A 12,897-nucleotide genomic window follows, 5' to 3' on the forward strand; every position below is an offset into this window, starting at 1 on the left:
CTAATGTTTTGGGGCAGTTTCCATTATTATTTCATCACATCTATGCCTATCTCTAGAGGTGGAGCAATAATCATAGCAGCAATAATCATGTCTGACAGGTCCTGTCCTAACGTGCTCAGCTTTTATGAGGTAGTGAATGCTAATGTGGATATTGGGAATGCTGTAGATGTGATATACTTAGACTTTGCAAAGGCCTTCAACACTGTTCCACACAAAAGTCTGGTGCAAAAGTTGAGGATGCAAGGACTGGGGAAGAGTCTGTGTGCATGGATAGGGAACTGGCTAATGGACAGAAAACAAAGAGTTGTGGTCAATGGATCATACTCAAAATGGGAGACTGTTAGCAGTGGGGTACCACAGGGGTCTGTTCTGGGGCCAGTGCTCTACAATTTATTTATTAATGACCTAGTAGATGCAGTAGAAAGCAATGTTGCTATTTTTGCAGATGATACAAAATTGTGCAGAATCATCAACTCTCAGGAAGAAAGGGACATATTGCAACAGGATCTGGATAGGATGGCTATATGGGCACATAAATGGCAAATGAAATTCAATGTTGAAAAATGTAAAGTCATGCATTTTGGCCGTACCAATGGTCTAGCACCATACAAAATAAATGGGACACAGTTGGGGACATCAAACTTGGAGAAGGACTTAGGAGTACTCATTGACAACAAGTTAAATAATCACACTCAATGCCAAGCCGCTGCAGCTACTGCTAACAAAATGTTGGGATGCATTAAAAGGGAAATAAAAACTCGAGATGCTAGCATAATATTGCCCCTGTTTAACTCTCTAGTAAGACAACATCTGGAATATGGAATTCAGTTCTGGGCAACACATTACAGGAAAGATATTGCAGTTTTAGAGCAGGTGCAGAGACGAGCAACAAAATTGATACGTGGGATGGAAGACCTCACTTATCAAGAAAGGTTAGATAAACTGGGTTTATTTAGTCTAGAGAAAAGACGCCTTAGAGGGGATCTAATTAACATGTTGGAGGCAGTTCCCATTCAACAAGGGGTCTTCTTTGGATGAGAGGGTCAGCCAATTGACTGCAGCTCTCAAGCACTTCAAGTCTAACGGGAGATAATTGCTACACAAGTATTCAAATTTTTTTTTTTTAATTTTACCGCTGTATTATTTTGGATGACAAATATTAGTGATTCAAAATTAATGTGCAAAGCATAGAAACCATCCAGTATTTAAATTCCAATGATCTAACTAAGTTAGCCTGATATCAGACTAGTTGCTAGGACTAACACAGCTCCATGAGAGAGAGAGAGGGAGAGAAGGAAGAGCATAGAGAAAAAAAAAAGCAAAATTACAATTACTGAATATAACTAATTAACATGTATAAATACATCAGAGGGCAATATAAAAGCTTTGCGGATGAACTTTTCGTCCCTAGGCCTTCTCAAAGGACTAGAGGACATGATCTGCGCATGGAGGAAAAACATTTTTGCCATTTATTTAGGAAAGGGTTATTTACAGTGAGAGTGATTTAAGATGTGGAATGCATTGCCACAGGAAGTAGTTATGGCAAACTCTATACCTGCATTTAAAGGGGGCTTAGATGCTTTCCTTGCGTTGAAAGACATCCATTGCTACAATTACTAGGTAATGCCTAATGATATTGATCCAGGGATTTTATCTGATTGCCATCTGGAGTCGGGAAGGAATTTTTTTCCCTTTTGGGGCTAATTGGACCAGGCCTTGTAAGGGTTTTTCGCCTTCCTCTGGATCAACAGGGATATGTGAGGGAGCCAGACTGGTGTTGTACTTGTTCTCTGGTTGAACTCGATGGACTTATGCCTTTTTTCAACCCAAATAACTATGTAACTATGTAATCATTTCTATGGGGCCCAGGAGCAGTTGAGGGTCTCAGTTGCCACCAACTCCACAATGTGACATCCAGTCACTTGTACTTAGGGTCCTGATTCACCTTCCCAAAATGTTGTCATTGTTAGTAAAGGTGAATAAGCACTATTATTACTACTAATAAGTACTTATCACTACTCAGACAACGTTCCTATTTGATGTAGCTATTCCAAGAAAAAAAAATCCTTTGGAAAACTGACCGAGCGATCTGTGCAGAAAGTATTGAAATTCCATCAAAAGTGGGAGTTTCTTCCTCTGCCCAGAAACATCATGTGACCTTGCCCACTTCCTCCCTTTACTACCTCCTATGCATCACAGAGAAGAGGTGGGCAGAGTAAGGACTGTGCTTAAAGGAGAAGAGAGGCTGGTGCCCCTCCCAGCTCTTCCCTGACTACCTCCTGTGGGAAAAGATGATATAATGTAGGGGTTTGGGAGTTTTTCAGTGCAGCTAGGGGCGCTTCTAGCCATTTTGTCACTCCAGGCGTGAAAAACAGTGGCATCCCCCCCCCCCCCCCATGAAAATAATCGTAATGCGTCAATGTTTCACTTTAAAGTAATCATAATGCTGTAATGTTACCCCATGGAAATAATCGTAATGTGGTAAGGCTTCACCATAAAATAATGATAATGGTGTAATGTTTCCCCATACAATAATCTTAATGCGGCAATGTTTCCCCATAAAATAATCGTAATGCGACAATCTTTAACCAGAAAATAATCATAATGCAGCAATGTTTCATCAGAAAATAATCATAATGTGGGCAGTGTTTCACCAGAAAATAATCGTAAATCAGCAATGTTTCACCAGAAAATAATCATAATTTAGCAATGTTTTACACGCTCAAGGGGCCACCCTGCAGTGTTAGGAAGTCTTGCCTTGAACTCCTTACATGCCGAACAAAACAACTTCAGTTGCAGTCTTCTCCACTGGGAACAGAAGGCACAAATCTACACAGCTCTGACCATGTGCGTAGCCTGGGAGTTCTAATTGATGGGATGTAAACTTCAGAACCCACATCTCTGCTGTGGGGAAATCATCCTATTTTCACCCGAAGAACATCGCAAAAATCAAGCACCTCATGCCCTAGAAAATCTCCCAACCTTAGTTCATGCCTTCTTTACATCCCGACTGGACTATTGCAATGCTCTCTACACCGACCTTCCAAAAAAGAACTTGTACCACCTACAGCTGATACAGAATACTGCTGCCAGACTGTTAACCAACCTACCCCGTCACTGCCACATAACACCAGTCCTGCACTCCCTTCACTGGCTACCTATAGAATGGAGAATGCTATTCAAAATCGGCCTACTGACATTTAAGTCACTTCATAATCTGGGCCTGGGATACTTGAAAGAAATGCTTCCGCTGCGTAGCACTCCTTGCAATCTCAGATCCACAGGCTCCAAAAATCTTGTCATACCCAGAGTCCACCTGAAAACCTTTGGTCCCAGAGCCTTCTGTCATGCTGCTCCTACATGATGGAACTCCTTACCTCAGCAGATCAGGACAGCTCCATCTCTGGACTTGTTTAAATCCAAACTGAAAACCCACCTGTTCAGTCTGGCATTTGCAGAAATATAATTTTGTTGTGTTAACACTTCATCCTACTACCAATTACTGAATCTGAGAGAGCCTAAGGGCCTGTTGTGGATGCAGAGAGACTGACTGCAATGAATGTCTATGGGGCTGTTTCCACTAAACGCAATTTTTCTGATTCAGATTTTCCCATGGGCATTTGTTGGAGTTAGTTTTTCTGCGTCTATTCTGCGTCCGGTCTGCGTGTGGTGGAGATAGGCCCTAATCGCTTTGAGTCCTATGGGAGAAAAGTGCTATAGAAATATTATTGTTGTTGTTATAAAGGCAGTCTTGGAAGTTGGGGAGTAAGATGTGTTTTAGCATAATGATAATTTAGTATATTTGTTTAGGTAATTGTATAATTATTATTACTTATCATTTTATTCCATTGTGTGGCAGTATTGAATTAGGTAGGTTGGAAAACATTCTTCCATTGCCACCAGATGTCACCAGAAAATGGGTGTATTTTTTTCTACAAGTTTTATTTTTGTATCAGAACTGTGATTTTTTTAAAATCTGAAATATTTGTTGCTGTTGCTTACTGATAGAAGGGAGACAGGTAGTTTATACTACTAGATGGATTTCGGTCTATGAATAATTAATGTACGATGATAGCAACTTGGCATGTGAACTTGGCTGGGAAATAAGTAACTAGATGAACATCTTCCAAAGCCAGCTGAGCAAAGTTACATGTTCAATTATCTGGGATTTGGGTAAATAAATGACAGTTACATGTTTTGATTGTCTAAATATCTTCTACTTTCTGGATCAGTGAAAATATTCATGTTGGTTGCAGTAAAAAATTCTCCTTGACCCCTGTGTGACACGGCATGGCACTACAAGCAAGACAATAGGTAGATAGGAATTGTTTAACTACATTACCTCCATATCTCTCTTAGGTCAGATGTCTTTTAATGTGAACCCAAGGTGAGAGTTATATGGAGGCTGTCCTATTTATTTTCTTTTAGGGCCTGAGCCCACTAACGAAGTTGTGTGCAGTTGTATCCGCTTTTCAGCATCTGTAACATTGATGTGTTGCTGAAAAGCGGACTCAACTGCGCACAAACTGCGTTAGTGGGCTCAGGCCCTTAAAGGGAAGGTCCAAGCAAAAAAAAAAAATGAGTTTCACTTACCTGGGGCTTCTACCAGCCCCATGCAGCCATCCTGTGCCCTCGTAGTCACTCACTGCTGCTCCAGTCCCCCGCTGGCAGCTTTCTGACCTCAGAGGTCAGGGCCGCATTGCGTACATTTTTACGCATTCCCGCTAGTGCAGGAACATTAACATATACATTTTTACGCGTTAGTGGTGCAACGCATACATTTTTGTTCCTGCACTAGCTGGAATGCGTAAAAATGTATGCAATGCAGCCCTGACCTCCGAGGTCAGAAAGCTGCCAGCGGGGGACTGGAGCAGCAGTGAGTGACTACGAGGGCACAGGATGGCTGCATGGGGCTGGTAGAAGCCCCAGGTAAGTGAAACTCATTTTTTTTTTTTGCTTGGACCTTCCCTTTAAGCAATACCAGTTGCCTGGCTATCCTGATAATCATCTGCCTCTAAAACTTTTAGACTTAGACCCTAAATAAGCATGCAGCAGATCAGGCGTTTCTGATAATATTGACAGAACTGAAAAGATTAGCTGCATGCTTGTTTCTGGTGTGATACAGACACTGTCTGCTGCAGCCAAACAGGCCAGCAGGGCTGCGAGGCAACTGGTATTGCTTAAAATGAAACAAATATTGCAGCCTCCCGTATACCTCTCACCTCGAGTTCACTTTAAAGTTGCCACACATGGTTCAATTTGTTAAAAAAAAAAATATATATATATATTTAAGAATTCAAATCAGTTCAGTTCTTTGAAATATCTGAGAGATTTGACCAATGTATCACACACTTTGATTTTCCCACAATTATTAAATGTTTTTTTTTTTCTATGATTTATATGAACCAAAAATTGGTTCATATAAATCAAGAACTGTACAATATATCCTACACCATTCAATGTTCCCGAAAATTACTCCAAATTTTTTTTTCCCAGATTGACAATTGCTGAAAAAAGGAGAAAATTATTAGATACAATTATTAGATTTCATGCTCAAGCAAAAATAATATATATATAATTTCTCTTTATAATTTATTGTTTTTTAAATAGCAAAATCAAATCTCTTTACTGTTTTGTTTTTTGCCACCTCTACCCTGATCCCACCAAGGTGTTAATATAGACGTGGTGATACATGTCCAGATAAAATGGTCAGATCTATCAAAGCATTACTGACAGTTTTTTCTCCTTAGTTAAGCAACAGAAACGAAACGAGCAAGCATAATTGCGCAAATAATATTGCTACCGAAGAGGTTTATAACGGGGGGAGTAGGTCATAGACCCAGTGCTGGTCGTAATGGAAAAATCTACGCTTACGGATCATTACGCGTAATTTTACGCTATTACGCATTACGCAATTACGGTTGCGGCGTAGGAAATTATCTACGGTACATCACTGTAATTACGCGTAAACTTACGCAGTTACGCGTAAGGATACCGTAATGTAGGTGCTTACACTACGATGTTACGCGTAGTGCTGTAATACCCATTAATGCGTATTTTTTGACGCATACGGAAGATATGTACGCAATAGCCATCAATGTGACAGTTATTGCGTACATATCATTCATATGCGTCAAAACGTACGCTTATACTGAAGGGCGGGAGAAGATACTACTGGTTGCTTAGGATGTTGACTGATTGGCTACTCTTAGAAAAGGGGAGTTTTTACGTTAGTAATTACGCGTAAAATTACGCGCAAGTGTCCGTAAAATTACGCATACCTAGCAATTACGGTAGACAGTGTAATTACGACACCACTTTACTGCTTACGCGTAAATAATTACGCGTACGACCGTAAGTTACGCGTAGCGCTTACGCGTAAATTTACATTGAATTACGATGCGTAATTACGCTCATGCGTAATTTCGGCCCAGCACTGCATAGACCTGTTTCAAACACTAATACACAAAGAGCAAAAAGACAACCCCTATATAAATGAGCTAGGATAAAAGAGCAATAAAGTTTATTTGAAGCCAAGTAACAAAAATTAAAAACAATTAAAACAAAGCCAGCCGTGAACAAGCCTGCAAAGGCCCCCAGTACAATCAATATTAAAGTGGGAGCACCGTAATATTAATGTTCAGCAATAGGTGATATCCACTATAATAAAATTAATAAACAAAATTCTCTCAAGGAGTTGTGGTAAAGTCAGCAGTGTTACAGTTATTATAAATAACGAATTCCAAGTAAAATAACACTAATATCACTGAATCAATAATATTAATTGTACTGGGGGCCTTTGCAGGCTTGTTCACAGCTGGCTTTGTTTTAATTGTTTTTAATTTTTGTTAGTTGGCTTCAAATACACTTTATATACAAGACCTCATCTATGGCCTTTGCACCATTTATTGCTTTTGTATCCTAGCTCATTCATATATGGGTTGTCGTTTTGCTCTTTATTGTGTATTAGTTTTTTCTCCTTAAACAGTGCTAACCAGCAGGGGGAACAGTTCTGTATAATAATAAAGAAAATCTTAAATCCTACTTAAAGGAGTTATCAGTCAAATGTAACAAAATTAGCGCTACTTACCCGGGGGCTTCCTCCAGCCCCAAGCTCCCAGCATGTCCCTCGCCGCAGCTCTGCCTGCAGCCGTTTGCCGCAGCTCCGTCCCGGTCCCCGGCGATGACGTCAGGCCGACCTCCAAATCGGCATGTTCTGCGCCTGCGTGATCGGCGCTGTCAATAACCGCAACATGAACTGGAGCGGACTGCGCAGGCGCAGTAGTTCTGCGCCTGTGCAGTCCGCTCAGGTCCATGTGGCGGTGATTGACAGCGCCGCTCGGAGGTCGGCCTGACGTCATCGCCGGGGACCGGGACGGAGCTGTGGCGAGGGACATGCTGGGAGCTCGGGGCTGGAGGAAGCCCCCGGTAAGTAGCGCTTATTTTGTTACATTTGCCTTTAATAGCGGCAGTTTAGCATGAATTTCTAGAGTTGCACTACATTTAAGAAAAGTGAAAATCCATTCCTTAACTGCAGCAGATTAAAAAGTGCTTAATACTTGTGCAGTGCAGGCTCGTTTCCATATGCGCGCTTATGGAAACATGAGTCATCAGTGGGGGATATTTATCAAGAGTGTCTGAGACAAAATATTGGTAGGTTTTTAGAAATCCGTGCAGAACAGTCTCAGACATCAGTAACTAAATAGTGCAGCTTCCTTCTGAAACTGTTGTAAAATAGGAGGAGCTAGGAAGGTTTATTAGTGCAGTGTGTGAGGGGCATTGCTGTTGCTGAGGTAACCAATACATCTGCTGTATTGATACCGGTAGGCTGCTAGTGAGGAGTTCAGCAGGGGGGAGGAGCACTTCACAAATTATGCCTGGCATGTACTCTGCACTATATGTAGAACTGCTATTAAAGAGAACCTGCACTGAGTAAAATTATTTAAAATAAACACATGAGGTAACTTCAATTGAACATTACAGAAGCTCACCATTTTCTTCTGACAATGATCCCTTCCAGTTCTGACAACATTTTGTCAGAACTGAAATATATCAGTTGCTGTCAGTTACAGCTGAGAGGAGAGCTGATGTGTCCAAGTTTCCCTATGGCTCAAGTGGGCGATGTTACAGTTTAACAGTGTCCTGACCAGGAAGCTGTTATGGGGTAATAGCCATTTTCAAAATGGAGGATAGAGAATTCCCTTGATCACAGCGGACAAATGGGACGTAGAAGAGGAGAAAGAGTTTGAGGAGTAGACTACATAGGAGGTACGTATGACCTGTGTATGTTGATTTTCACTTTTAATTTTCAGTTCAGGTTTTCTTTAAGCACTTCCTAATCTCTGGCAGTTTAGGGACAGATTTGCACTTTTCCTAACTGTAGTGCAGCTCTAGAAACTCACGCTAAACTGACGCTATTAAGTAGGGTTTAAGACTTTTCTTATTATCATGCAAAACAGTCTCCCTGCTGGTTAGAATTGTTTAAGAAGAAAAAAACTGTCGGTAATGCTTTGATAAATCTGGCCCAGAGAGTGCATAGACTGCACTGTCTGATGTTCCCATACATGCGCTGCAATGCACCGTTGAATTGTAGTGCATGGCTGCAAGCATTTCGGCTTGTTTGCATCACTATCCCATTCATATTAAATAAATGGGATTCCAAATGCTACCTCTCGGGGGAATCACGTTCTGATGCACGGCTCCTGCGTTGCATATGGAAATGAGCCCTGAAGCTGTTCTGTGCTTAACCTTTACAGTGCTGGACATTGATTCAATACAGCAGGTGTATTGGTTACCTCAGCAACAGAAATTTCCCTCACACACACTGCACTGTCTGAGAAACCTTCCTAACTTCTCCTATTTAAGAACAGTGTAAGAAGGAAACTGAACTATTTGGTGATTTCTTAAAGGACCACTATTGCGAAAAAAGTAGGCAGTTAAAAAAAAAAAGTAGTCCACTACATTGCCTCATGGTACAAAAGGTGGTCACTGTGGGGATACCACGGTCACCTGTATGACAAGGAGAGACCAGGAGCCAAATGGTGCAGGATTGTTGGGTATTGGATGTTAGATTGTAGTATAAGAGTATTTATACTCACAAAGGCGGCCTGTAGACCCTGCAACCACCGTATATACCCAACGGGGAAATAACCACCCCCGCTCAGTACTCCAGGTCCTACTGGAACTGGATGGTCGCAGACAGTCCTTGTTGGTCCTTTTTGGTTGTAGAAAACACCCCACCCAGGAGGTAAACACCTCCAAAGGTGATGTAATGTACAGTACTGGGGGTGGAGGTGCCCAAAGAAGTGTCTTTAGTTACCACTCCAGATGGAAGAACCCAAACTACAGGGTTCATGTAAAAAGATTAAATTATTTATTCAGCACGATTAAAAGGACAGCTTGTTTTACAGGTCTCAGCCCGCTTCTTCAGGTCAACACAAGTGTTTTTAAAATATGGTCACAAGCACGGACGCCAGAAAAGCAGGTGTATTGGTTACCACAGCAACAGAAATTTCCCTCACACACTGCACTGTCTCAGAAACCTTCCTAACTCCTCCTATTTAGGAACCATTTAAGAAGGAAACTGCACTATTTGATGATTTCTTAAAGGGAACCTGAAGCGAGGAAAATTATTTTAAATAAACACATGACGTAGCTGCACATGAATATTACATACTAACCTCACCGTCAGTTCCTCTCAGAAGCTCACCATTTTCCTCTTACAGTGATCCCTTCCAGTTCTGACAACATTTTGTCAGAACTGAAACATACCAGTTGCTGTCAGTTGTATATCAGCAGCTGTCAGTTACAACTGAACGTACAAGGTAATGTCCATGTTTCCCTATGGCTCAAGTGGGTGATATTACAGTTTAACAGTGTGCTAACCAGGAAGCTGTTATGGGTAATGGCAATTTTTAAAATGGAGGATGGAGAATTCCATCGATCACAGTGGACAAATGGGACACAGAAGAGGGGAAAGAGATTGATGAGTAGTCTACACAGGAGGTAAGTATGACCTGTGTATGGTTATTTTGGCTTTTTATTTTCAGTTCAGGTTCTCTTTAGAGGACCACAATCGTGAAAAAAGTAGGCAGTTAAAATCTGACAGAACCGACAGGTTTTGGGCCAGTCCATCTCCTCATAGGGGATTCTCAGGGTTTTCTTTGTTTTCAAGAGCAATTCCTGAGCAGCAGTTTAACTGCCAAAATAGCAAGATACTAGTCAGCCTCCCTAATCACTTGCACACTATTTTGTCAGTTAAACTTAGCAACTGCTGTCCAGGAAATGCTGTTGAAAACAGAGAAAACCCGGAGAATCCCCCATGAGGAGATGGACAGCCCCAAAACCTGTCAGTTTTGTCAAATTTTAACTGCCTACTTTTTTCACGTTAGTGATTACTTAAGATGTCTGAGACAGTTCTGCAGGGATTTCTAAAAACCTACCAATATTTTGTCTCAGCAGATACTCTTGATAAATGTCCCCACTATGTCCAGCTATTGAATAAAGCACCATCCTACCAGAGATCCTGCATTTTCCACACTCACCTTTCTGCTAGTCCTTCAGCTAGATGAAGATTGTGGCAGCTGTTGCGGTTTTAATGCTGGTGAACCTGAGCAGACCCTCCTCATATAAAGGTCTTTATAAGCCATGAAAATATATAATCACTCCACTTTCCTCCTCCCATGCTTTCATAAGCTGTGCTTGGAAAGCCTGGCAGTGCTAAGGGTCATCTCCACATAGTGATGTTTCAAAGATCAATCTGGATCTGATTAATAAATGAATAAACACTTTAGTATAGGAAAGTAGATGCAAAAAAACACAAATCCACATTTTTGGATGTACTCAGTTGACCCCTGGAACCGGATTTGTCAGAGTAACATACAGTATATATGCTAGCCTCCAAAGCCCTGTGCAGTCCTAGTACATGGGGAGACCGAACAACCTGTGAGCTGCCAGAACATGCATAGGAGAGCTAACATTTCAGAACAGGACTTTGCAATGTTTGTAAATCTCAATTAGGTCAGACATTTGAGGAAGTTAAAGCAAACCTGTTACCTGAAGTGAAAATTAAAAGTCAAAATAAACACACATGTCATACTTACCTCCCGTGTAGCTTACTCCCCAACCTCTGTCTCCTCTCCTGCATCCCGTTTGTGAATAATGGAATTCTCCATCCTCCATTTTGAAAATGGCCATTACCCTATAACAGCTTCCTGGTCAGCACACTGTTACACTGTGATATTGCCCACTTGAGCCATAGGGCAACATGGACATTACCTTGCTCATTAGATGTCCTTTAATTTATAACTGACAGCAACTGATATATAACTGACAGCAACTGATATATTTCAGTTCTGACAAAACCTCACCATCAGTTCCTCTCAGAAGCTCACCATTTTCTTCTTACAGTGATCCCTTCCAGTTCTGACAATATTTTATCAGAAATGAAATATACCAGTTGCAGTCAGTTATATATTAACATGTTTCAGTTACAACCGAATGTTAGAGGTAATGTCCATGTTTCCCTATGGCTCAAGTGGATGATATTACAGTTTAACAGTGTGCTCACCAGGAAGCTGTTATGGAGTAATGGCCATTGGCCATTTTTAAAATGGAGGACGGAGAATCCCATTGATCACAGTCAGAGGCGCCTCTAGAGACCAGCTGATAAGCTAATTGCCTAGAGCGCCAGATTTTTCCCTATGCCTCCATGGCAGCACTACGGGTATTGGCCCCACCCCCCAATACCCCACAGGACAATTAACTATAAAGGTGTAACTGACCCTCCCACTCCTGTCTTTTTTTCCTGTCCCTCACCTCACAGGACTGTCGCAGGAGATTCCTGCAGATTACTTTATTTTACCCCTTACCGGCTGCATCAGGTAGCCATCCGCACAGTCTGCCTCCCCTGTGCGATGCCACCTCATGGGTCTGTAAATCAGACTGGCTGGTGGGGACCCCGTTCTGCTGGTCTTGGGGGTCCGTTTTTTTATGCCTCCCCAATCCCCAATGGTCCGCACTAAACGTGTGGTGGGATGTTAGAGGCACTTACTATTAGTTTGCCGCTCTCTCGGGTGGCTGGCGCGGGCATCCTTTCCTCCCTTTCTTTTTCTTAATCTCGGCCGCAGTAAGCGTGCGCTCCAGGGCGTCCCCTGTGCGGTCCTCGCACAGGATCCAGTATGGCCGCTCTTACACTTCCGGTGGAGGCGGCCGCCTGATAGGCTCTTCTGCGTTGGAACGCGGAAGAGTCTCGGAGGAGTGTCGGGGGCGTGGCCTACGGCGCAGACGCTATTTAGGGCGCTGCACTTTGAATCTCGCCGGCTGTCATATTTTCTAGACGCCGAGCGAGCTGGTGACTTAGGCTGGAGCTCTTACCGTGACACAAAGATAGCCTCAGATTATTATTACAGGTAAAAAAAAAAAAAGAAAAAAAAGAAAAAAAAAAAAGAAATGCACATAGATATAGAACTATACATATTTTATCTCTTCCTCTATATCTTATACCTCTTTCCTTCCTTCCAGCGTGTGGCTGCTTAGCCGCCTTTATGGATGCCCTACTGCCCTTCACAGATCAGCGATCTTTATCATGGTAAGGGGATAATAGGTAAGTTTTCATAACAGCGCATAAAATGTGGAGTGCTTACAAGATATCCTTCTGCTCTATGTCTCCCCTCAGCCCTACCTGGAGAAGAAACGAGAGATCCTATCGCTCTTCCTCCCGGGACCACTACTACAGAAGACGTTCCAGAAGCAGATCACCACATTACAGACCAAGAGATAGATCAAGATCTCGATCACCGGAACACCGTAGGAAGGAAAAACTCTGCTGGGCATGTGGTAAAGCGGTAATGCCCGGAAAAATGGTGTGTGCCAAGTGTTTCCAGGAGCGCTTTGAGG

General features: G+C 42.1%; 1 protein-coding gene across 1 annotated transcript in view; it reads right to left on the reverse strand.

The window, feature by feature from the left end:
• LOC137529000 (cytochrome P450 2C18-like) overlaps positions 1 to 10,700 on the reverse strand; it is a 58,922-nt gene extending 48,222 nt beyond the window's left edge. Inside the window, exon 1 of the mRNA XM_068250857.1 lies at positions 10,545 to 10,700. The gene's annotated coding sequence lies outside the window, so the exon portion shown is untranslated. The remainder of the gene's footprint in view (positions 1 to 10,544) is intronic.
• Positions 10,701 to 12,897: the final 2,197 nt, after the last annotated feature.

Source organism: Hyperolius riggenbachi, chromosome 8 (genome assembly GCF_040937935.1).
Source record: "Hyperolius riggenbachi isolate aHypRig1 chromosome 8, aHypRig1.pri, whole genome shotgun sequence".
NCBI classification, from domain to species: domain Eukaryota; kingdom Metazoa; phylum Chordata; class Amphibia; order Anura; family Hyperoliidae; genus Hyperolius; species Hyperolius riggenbachi.